This window comes from Pyrgilauda ruficollis, unplaced genomic scaffold (assembly GCF_017590135.1).
Source record: "Pyrgilauda ruficollis isolate IOZ18807 unplaced genomic scaffold, ASM1759013v1 scaffold19, whole genome shotgun sequence".
In the NCBI taxonomy this organism is placed as follows: Eukaryota; Metazoa; Chordata; class Aves; order Passeriformes; family Passeridae; genus Pyrgilauda; species Pyrgilauda ruficollis.
The window spans coordinates 4480733-4491694 of NW_024518095.1; positions in this window are offsets into that span (position 1 = coordinate 4480733).

Sequence of the window (10962 nt, forward strand, 5' to 3'; positions counted from 1 at the left end):
AAAAGACCATCAGAGTGACAGTACCTCAGGAGCAGAAAGACAAAATGTATATTGTCCATTCTGTAGTAAGGAAGACTAGACATGGGAGAGATTATATATGCCATAGCATGAAATAATGCCTTACATATGGTAAAGAATATGTGAATTGTAAAGTGGAAAAGAATCACTTTGAACCATATGTTCCTCTCTGGCATTAAACCGAATGGGAGAACAAAATAACCCAAAAATAATGTAATTTTTGAAGCACAGCCATTCAACTATGTTCTCCTCCTGCCTTTGTACACTACCCTAGAGCAGGAATGAGAAGCTATAAAATACTTTGAACTGAGCTAAAGAAAGGAGTTCAAACATTCCCTGTGCTGGAACAGGTAAGGAAACAAAGGAGCACGGATGGGCAAGGCACAAACCCTGATACTCAGCTCATGGTTTTGGCAGAATATGAGTCAAGCAAGCAGGATGCCATTCTAGCCTAAATAAAGGCAGTGACAAAATTGCCATTGACCTAACACGGCCAGAATTTCTCTCTCTAAATTTCTATTTTTATGTATGCATCCTAAAGTCCCCCATCTTCCTGGAACAACTGTGCAGCTGCTGGTGAAGTGTCACCCTGGGCTGGTAAAGGAATTGAGGAACTGAATGCCAAGGGTTGTAATCCCCAGTGCTCAGGGAAGAAACCTAAGAGAATAAATGCAGTAACAGATGTAGAAAGATGGGGTGCTGGCAAAGTCAAAAACTAGGAAAATATCCAATCAGCAAAGGCACACAACTTGTCTGGCATTAAACACAATCACTACAAGCCTTTTTAATTGCAGTAAACATCTTTCATATTTATGTAATGACATGTTTGGAAATAATCTAATTAAAATAGGATATTCTGAGAAAATAAGACTTCTGCATCTCTGCAGAAGGTTGTTGCTGCTTTTTAACTGAAAGCATTCCAGAGGACTTCTGAGATTGTGTCTATGGCAAATAATGACGTACAAATGGACTACACTGCTTAGAGAGCTCATCACTGGGATTTATCTTTGTCATATTATTTGCTGGAGATCAGGGTTTTCTCAATAGCCAGGACCAGAAATATTTTCACACAAGTGGTAGATTGGAGAGAACAAGGAAGAGCCTTTTTTAGTTCCAAACTGCACAGGCAGCACCTCAAACAGAGTGAGAACAGCCACCTCATAGCATATTTATTAATAGGTTAAAGTACTCCTTCAAACAGAGGATGTTCTTGAATTGCATAGTTCATGTAGTGCTGAGTACTCCACAATGAGTACCAAACAGGCAAAGCATAGTGGGTATGCTAATACCAACAAATTCAATACAGAAACCCATGGAAGGAAGGGATTCAGCAGAGGGAGTGATGGAGTAGCTGAATCTGTATGTATGCTCAGCAATCCATTCATTATGTAAGTTACAGCACTACAGCATTACCAGTTGTCAAAAAGAGAAGAAATAATGTGAGATTATGGGAAAGCTGAAAGTAAAACATGAAATCTGAGAGCAACAGATGGATAATCAGAGCTCTAAAATGTATATATTATCTACAAGAAGTATTTAGAAAATTTTGTCTAGCGTAAGTTCTTCAGAAAACCCTAATGACAACTGCAGATAGATTTAAAAGAGTCCTGACTTCCACAGTTCACAGAATGAATGAGGGAACTGGTACAGCCAACACAATGTCAAGATGAATGATGTAAAATATAAAAATTGCTGAACTGTGCATAGTAAAATGCTTCCTCAGGGAAGGAACAAGGAGTAATAGGTTCTAAAGCATGGCTTCAGTAAATGATAATTGAAGTAGGAAATGGTCCAAAGACTTAGTAAAAAAGCCAGGGAAAGCAAATAAATGTTATAAAAGAAAGCTAAAACGAAATTACAAGGCAGTGATATAAAATAAATGTCATAGCATCATGCAAAATATACGGAAACAATTTAGGCAGTTAGTGTTTTTATAGAACAATTCAGCTTCATACATATGTTTGTATCCTTTCATATGATAGAGATAGGTCCAGACGTATCTAGGAATGGACATGATGTCCTAGAGCTGAGGATAAAGGAGCATGAAAAACTTGCCTGGGTAAGAGCATAAACAAGATAGTGTTTTAAGACCTATTGGACATTGGTTTTACTGAGATTGAACAAAACTCTTGATGTCAAAGGGTTTAAAATATTTTATAAATAACATCAAAACATAATTTCTATACTACGTAGATTCAGTTGCATATGTAAAATTAAAGCATTAATATGAAGGTACCATCTTGGTCAACATAAGATACTGCTGGCTTCTTCACATGGTCTATAACAAATGGCAGATGCACATAGGTTGTAAATGTGCAAATGTGTGATATTGAAAACTCTCATTCAAGTAAATAAAAATAGCTATTAAAAATCTTAGCTGGCAAATTTTCCCTCCTACATTTTTCTAGATGGTTTTCCAATTAATTTCATTTAGATTTGTGAATAATTGACTTTTCTAAAAGCTGGTCTTCTCTACAACTCAGTTTGGACACTTGGATGATAAGGAATACATTACAAAAGGCTCATCTGAAACTTTGGTTAACCTGTCTTTCCCATTTTACTTCTTGAAGCTTGTTGCAGGGTTAATTCAGTTTCCCTGGGTACCAACCTCAAGGTAAGGCCTGTACTTCTCTTGTGTCTTAACTGCTATATGTTTTCCCTTTTTTGCTGTAAATAAGGTTGTTGACTTTAAAATTGTAACTTTCCTTTTATGGTCTAACATATTTTCTTTCATTTTTGTTATATCTGTGCCTGTTTCAGGACACATTGAAAGGTCTAATAATACATGACCACCTTGTTTTTCTTATAGTATGACAAATTTTAAAATTCCTTAGTAACATACTGCTTTTTTCTCCAGACTGAGTACTGAATTGGCATTTCATTTTTTGCTTGGCTGACTCTGCTACACAGATAACTTCCTTTTAGAGCATCTTTTGTTTGTTATAGCGCATAATAGAAGTCATCCAGCATTTAATTTTGCTTTTGCTAGATAATTTTGCAGCTTTATCATCTCTAAAAAAATACCATTCACAGTAACAAAGACATCACTCTTCAAAAAATCCATCAAGAGGACAAACGATAGCCTGGGGAGTGGACTGGAATGGAATTCCTACTTTGCTTTTCTATAACATTTTCCATCATCATTCTTGAAGTACTTCTATGAAGATGAATCATTATTTCAATTTGCCTATGGGAGAAACTGAGTCACCTGAAGAGGAAGTAATTTGCCATGCAGCAAGTTGGTGGCAGAGCCAAGGGCAAAGAACAGGGTTCCTCATTTCCTGCCTGGTGCCCTCATGACATTGATTCAGTTTACAGCTCTGCCACAGTCTTCTTTATTACCTTAGGTAAGACCTTTTGGGTCCTTTATTCTCCCAGCACTGAAGTGCACAGTTAATTTTTTCATGATCACAATTGGATGACAACTCTCCACTAATATATTAGACATATTACAGATATGTTTCATCCTTTCTCTCAGGTACTTTGAAAGCGAGATTTTTTTGTTCAGCATGCTGTTAAATTAGGTAATGTTTTATTTTTCATGCTGTAGTGTTTTTGCCCAGAAAGTTTTTACAAAGACTAATCCTAGCCAGGGGAAACCTGTGTCTGTAGATGATAGAAAATGGTGAGTTAGAGGAGCCTCTGTTCTGTTGATCTAAGGGTACAATACCTGTGTATTATGGGCCCCCAGTTCTTCAGATTTGCATATACTATTTTCTTTTTTCATAGACATCTGGAGAACAACTGTTTGCACTCCCGATGAACTCAGGGTGCAGATGAGAGGAGAATTCACTCCTCCACCTACTGCTCCCTACACAGTGCGTATGAATGAAAAAAATCCACTTCTTCCCTTGCCCTACCCATTCGCACATAGAGCTCCTCTAAACATTTCCTCTAGGTTTCCTTGTAAAAGTACCTCTTCACTGTCCTACAAAGTCTCGTGGGGTACAAAGCAGGCATTTCAGTATTTGGCTTTTAATTTGTTCAGAACTACTACTTTCTCTGTTCTCTCTTATTTCTTCTGTTCCCTTTAACTTTCTTTCTTCTTCCTGATACTCTTTCTGCTGTGTCCACTGTGTCTCTCTGTTTCATTTCTGTTTGGTTTTTTTCCCTTTTTATGCTTCTTTTCCATGAGAAAAGGGAGGTGGTTCCACTCTCGGCCAACTCATCATAGAGGCATGGAGGGAACTGGCAGAAATCATTGCTCATGTCTGGCTGTGCAGGGAGAGGACTAGGGTTTTGCTGCTGTGAGGATTTCTCAGAAGTGATATTGGAGCTGTTCCAACAGTTTACAGTAAAAGGACTGCAGTTCTAATGCAAGTTCAGCAAGGTGAAGGCCATCTTTTTTCCAGGTACAACAACAAATGGTGTCAGACGTGTCTCTGGTCTGAGAAATTAAACCTTGGTACAGAACGCTACATGGTACGCTGTGGAGATGAAGGATCCAGCCTTCTTAGGAAGTCTGACACTGAAGAGCAGAGAGAGACTTCTGACCTGTAAGGACCATAAAGAATTAAGCACAGAAGGAAACTGAATGCAATGATGGCATTCACATGTGTTAAGAAAAACAGAGAGTGTGAGGTATGCTAGAGACTCCCATGGTATGTGACACAGAAGATTCAGTTCAGACAGGATGAAGCTGGTTTTAGATGGAGATGTTTGTGTAGGCCAAAAATTGGTTGTTGCTAATGTTCCCTAAAAGTACTTGATTTTTACAGGAGAAAACAAAGTTCTAGAAATGCAGCATGTACTTTGAGTAGGAAATTGTTGTCTTATGCCTAGTGGTACTTTTTTTCCCATTGTCTGTGAGTAGTTCTTATGGAAGTTCTTCCTTTCTCTTTGTGAGATATTTTCTATGTGAGTGAAGTTATCAACAGTGGAAATAATGTAGCCTAAGGAAATCTTTAAAATGTGCCAGGATAACACCACTGCTCGCTAACAACAAAAGGATTGATTCAATACTCAACAAGAAGATGAGAGTAGGAGAGACAGAGAGACTTGTGGCAGTCTGTGCTGCTGAAATGTACAAGTGCTTTCTCTAGAAACAGAATTTTGTAAGGGCCACTAGCTTATGTGTTTTCTAGGGGCTACTGTGCTTTTGCAAAATGTAAAAGTGCTTTCTCTAGAAACAGAGAATTTTTTAAGGGCCACTAGCTTATGTGTTTTCTAGGGGCTACTGTGCTTTTGCACTTTGCCTGCACTTCAGGTCAGAGGTAAAGGAGGCAAGTGGGTATCAAAGGGGAAGGGAGTATCTTCTCTTGTGTTTGCACAGAGCCGGGTACTAAAGAGCGAGGAAAATGGGTCAGATCTCCAAGTGCTAAAGAGGCATAGACAATACCAATAATTGTTTGGAACACACTGAATTTAGTGTTTTGCAGCATTCTAATGACATGGACAGAAAACAGAATGGTGGCCCTATTCCTACTTCTTGGATTTGGCTATTTTTGTCAACTCTATGAATTTATATTTTGCTTAGTTATTGAATGAACTGAAATTAGAAATCCTGTGGCACAGGAAAATGTGTTACACAATTACCCTTGTACGAAAATATAAAACATAAACTTCATTTTTTCTTTCTGCGCATGATGGCTCTTCTTTTAAGCATTATTAAATTAATTAAATAATCCTAAGTTTTTAAGACATTAATTAGCCTTGGATCAAAGTCAAGGATGTAATTATAAACAGTGAGCTCTTTACAGTTCCATCTATGCTCATCACTTTGTTGCCAAACACTATTCAAGGTTTCAGGTTACAGTGCCACGTTTACAGCCATGTTAAAGGTTGTTTAGGTCATGGCAAAAAAAAAAATCTCATCAGGTGTAGTTAACATGTTTACATCCTGTATAGTGTTAACAGGTAGTTCCTTATGTGAGAAAGGTAAAGAATGTAGGGAATCAGGCATCTCCAGATTTTCAGGGTTCTGTTGATTTCAGAAAGAAAATTTCAGATCCCTTCCCAATATTCTTCTGTGGTTAAGCACACAACTCTAGTTCTTATCATTCCTTAGATCTTGGAAATACTGCAAGGGACACCTAACCATAGGAAAGTAGACGCTCAAAAGGCAGAGTAGTGTATTGCCGCAACTTTTGGCCACAACTGTCCTGGAAGGTTGTTATATATGTAGAAGTACTTCTGCCAATTCCACATGGCAAGTATGTGCTTTACGCAGCCAGAGTTTCTGTGTGTTAAGAGTAGTGAACCAATAATAAAGTACTCTTCCTGACCACCAAGCTCAGCTTCACTTTTTCCTTTTCAAATTTAAACAAAAAGCTCTGTTTGTAACTGTACAATGCTTTAGAAAACAAAACAGAACTGATTTGCCACCTTGTTAGAAGTGTTGATTAAAACATTAAGTAGCCTTTAGCAACAATTACTCTGAGACATAAAATAGTAGGGCAAGAAGGTTTTAGGGACCAACGGGTGGGTGAGCATTTTGATACTGCCCTACTAATGAGATTTTTCCATTCTCTCCAAATAGCTTCAGGATGATCCCCTCAACCATTCATCTGCATTCATTTTATCCATCTGGTCCTCTGTAACTACATTTTTGCTTCCTGAAGAGGCTGGAAGGAGAAAATTGACTATCATAATAAGCATCAGGTTTTAGTCCCTATTACTACTTTGGTTTATTCCTAAAGCCCTTGTCTCTCTTGTTGGTATTTTCTTAAATTCTATTATTTTTTTGTCACAATTTGTAATGAAATCTGTCATTTTCTGATAGCTGACATTCTTCTTTAAGTTCAGTTCCGGAGGAATTGAATGGCTCAGATTCAGGTTTTAAAATAAATATACCTACCTCTTCCGGTCTCTGAGAACTGAATACAGAAAGTGAATTTAAGTGAAAAGCTCATATGTAAATAAACTGTCCTTTCAAAAATAAATACAGTTTTTCAAGCCAGTCTTTAGGATTTAGAGTTCCACTTTGTGGATTATTTCTTTTCAATGTAGAGTCTGCAAGAATGCCTCCAACAGTTTCATCAAAATGGCCAATGCCCAGGAATACAGACATCATAAAGGTGTCAGAATGTCTCATAAAGTGAGCAGACTTTTATGACCTGATCAGGGATGACCACCCAATAGAGGATATGCTATGGATCAGTTTAAGTTATATAAACATTGACATATTAACTGCAGGAGGGAATTCTGTTGCCTTTTTGAAGTCTCAGAGTCATGAACTAAGATTGTTCACTTTTAGCAGCAAGAACTGCACAGTCTCAGCAGGTCATCACTAACTTTGTGGGAGTGGAACTAGTGTGGGACACTTAGGGTAGAACTGTAATCTGTAGAGTGGTCATGGCCTCTTTGCAGGAGGTGGGGAATCCAGCACACCGTGTTCATGCTGCTGCAGTATGTGAGTGGTCCAGCACCATGTGGGAAGTGTGGGCAAGAGATACTTTGCATGTGCCCACACCTTAGCCACAAAAAAGCAGCAATGCAAAGGCAAGAGACAGCATTAAGCCTTTTGAACATTAACAGGATGCCCACAGGAAAGAAAAATGCATACATAGGCTCACATGCTGAATGGCATGGTCAGTACATAAACAAATAGTACATATTAGGACCATAACACCACTTGTTAACTTTAACAAAGATGGATTTGCTCTCATAAAAAAACTCATATGAGAGTTGTAAGGAGGAGAAACAAGAAATTAAAAGAAGGCAAGGGAGTCTGTTCACTCAGAAATGTGGCAGCAACACTAATATTTAAGATCAGTTTTCTTGGGAAAAAAGCCGATTCAATTTTAAAAGGAAAAGGTTATTTTATGTTCATCACGTAGTATTTGAAACAACTGGATAAACAAGAGTAAATGAGCTTAAAACTAGGTTAGTACAGTTTGTTTTCAGAGTGGAGTGATTTCTTCTGAGGCATACTGTCATAAGAGTAATTCTACTAGTTCCTGGAGGTCTGTGATTTTGTGACGATCTCCACTTTTATTAAAAAAGACAGGAAAGGCACATTCTTACTTTTTACTTTTCACATTCATTGCGATCACATTCCTAAGAGAATGTGATCTCAGCATACCTTAAGGCTCAAAAATCAAAAGGTAAATAGAAATACAAAAGCATTTATAATATTGGGAGTTTACAAGAGGATAACATTTCGTTTAGATGTGACTCATGATTTCTACAAGCTTCAGGTATGCAACAGTGATTTGTATAGGGAGTGGGCTGCATTAATTGGAGAGGAAGTTGCAGTGAGAGACTTGCTAACATTTGAAAGGCAGCTGTCATTCACACATTCTAAGAACTTTAAAGAAGCATAAATATCACACAAATCTGGAATCAGGAAAGAAAAATAAGAGAGGTGTTAAAACACAACTTCAAGTACCAGTCTAATGGTGTTAACATAAGTATGGTTGCTAACTTTCAGAACAGTTTTTCCTACATAATGGAAGAAGTGGCAGTTTCTTTAGAACACCAGTCCTTTAAGGATGAGAGGGAAAATATAACCCAAAACGTCTTATCTAAAAAACAACCACCTTTTTTTTCCTGATGAATCACAGTCTCCACACTCCTTGCAGTCAAAAATTAGAAAAGTACTTTAGAAAAGTAACTGCTTTCAGTATTGACTTAAAAATTGACTATGTGGAGATATTAATAAAATAAGGGATTGATACTGATGTATTCTATGAAAGAAATGTGATTTTGGATTGGTAGTGGAAGTATCCTAACTTCAGTACAACCAGAAGACATATTTTTTAAACATTTCAAAATATTTTGGCACACAGATTTTATATCATGACTTGGACTATGTAGACTTCTCAGTCAGCTGTTCCATGTATCTACATGCAGGAGATGATTCAATATTTGAGGAGATTATTCAAGTTTTGCAGGTGATTATTCAATTGTCAACTATTTATAGTATTTACTGTACTCCTGCTGCTAAGTAAGCAGTTTTATAAAATAACTCACGCCCTTGCTGTAATAAGCAGAGCGAAGATAGAAATTGCACTGGTAGGATGACAGGATCCTCACTTTCTTGCAGGACAGCATACCTTCTGCTAGTAGAAGGAAGGTGTCCAAGCTGGTGCTTTCCAGCTTGGTGCCTGGGCTGGGACTGACTGCTGCTTGTTTGGCCAGTGTCACAGGCAGCTGGAAACAGGCACTGAATGTGGCCAGGCACGTTCAAACATGTATCCCGACTAGCTGGTGGAAAGTGTGGATTGCTTCTCACTGATGAGAAGGAATGGAATGCCACAAGTATCTCCTATGGCATTTATGATATCAGTTGGCTAGTATAGATTGGGAAATAGGACAGAACAGGTACATTTATGTTACTGGTTTAATGTGTGATGGAGGTCATGTTGAGTGTAATCATCCTTACAGCTGGAGTTCCGTGCATTCCTCCAATGCACTATTCTGCTGTATGTGAAACAGCTCCTGTCAGGGAAACTAGAGGCTGTGCAGTGGTGCCACGTAAAGCACAGCAGTCATAAAGACCCTTGGCTACTCCTCTAGCTCAGTAGACCTGTCTTGATCTTCTCAGATAGCTGCCTTACAGCTACCAGAACTCCTTTTCTGCAAATGTTTCTCAATAACAAAATTAGCAACTTCAATTTTGACACTAGCAGGGCACATCCACAGTATCCTCGCTGTAGCAGACTGTGAGGGAGAACACACAGTTGTTCATGCAGCTGGATCTTGTCCCTGGACCACTTTTGCCAATGGTGGTGGAAGCCAGTCAGAGCTGGGTCAAAACTGGAGCTCAGCCTCCTGTGTTTTCAATGTGGTATGCAGAAACTGAGCCCAGGGTTTTGTCATTCAGGGTGGACAGGTAGAGACAGGCAGGCCAGGAGATTCTGAAGCCTCCATATGAGGTTCTGTGGCCAAAGGGCCTATCCTGAAGGGTCAGCACACACCATATGTTCTGAGAAATGCCAGGACGACATCTCTTTACATTGGCACAACCATTTGACAAGTACATGTTTCTGCATATAGTTTGACAATTTAAACTGCAATACATGTGAAGAGCTGTATTTTCCAAAAGAAAGAAGCAAAATACATCCAAGTAATTCCAAAATTAATCACATGCAAAATCACACAGAATTTATTAAGCTGGAAAAGACCTCAGATGATGAAGTCCAACCTATGACTGAATAACGCCACAACAACTAGAACACAGCACTAAGACTGGATGTGGCACTTTGTTTAAACATCTCCAGGCGTGTCTCTGCCGCATCCATGGGCAGTCCATCACAATGTCTAATCACCTGTTCCGTGAAGAAATTCTTCCTACTGTGCCACCTAAACCTTCCCCAGACCAGCTTAAGACTAGGTCTTCTCGTATGTATGAGAAGTTGTGTCTCCTCACAGCCGAGATGTCCTGATGCTGGAGTTGCAACAGGGAAAGGTTTGTTCCCACCAGGCACATTGGTGGAAAGGAGCCGCTGCCTGCCCCCTCGGGAAGGGCCCGCCTAAAGGTGCATGCGGCCTCTTCCCATTTCTCCAGCCACCTTTAGGCTAAATCTGACACCCGGGAATGGCGTTAGTGGAGGTTCAGGGCTCGGTCTGACGCTGCTCACTGCAGGGCATTCTCGAGCCCTCCGACACGCCGCAGCAGCAGCCGCGGTTTTGTCAGTTCACAAGCGTGCCTGCCCCAGCTCCGAGAGCCGCCGCTGTCTCCCACCTCCCCCGGGCTCGGCGCCCCCGCCCCGCCACCTCCCTGCCGCCGCCGAGAGCGCCTCTGTGAAACCACCGGCGCGGTGCCGGGAGCCGCCGGTTCGGCCGTGCCCTCCCTGCTCCCATCCGCCGCCCGCCAGGCGCGACTGCCGCCCGGGACCCTCACTGCGAGCCCGGGGGGGACGGGGTGATCCTCGGCCCCACCTCTCGCCGGGACGGCGGGAGCGGCGCCAGTCCCGCGCGGCAGCCGCGACCAAGCGGGGGCGGCCGGGAAGAGCCGCCGGCGCCGTGCGGCCCCGCCCCGCTCATCCCCCCGCTCCCCCG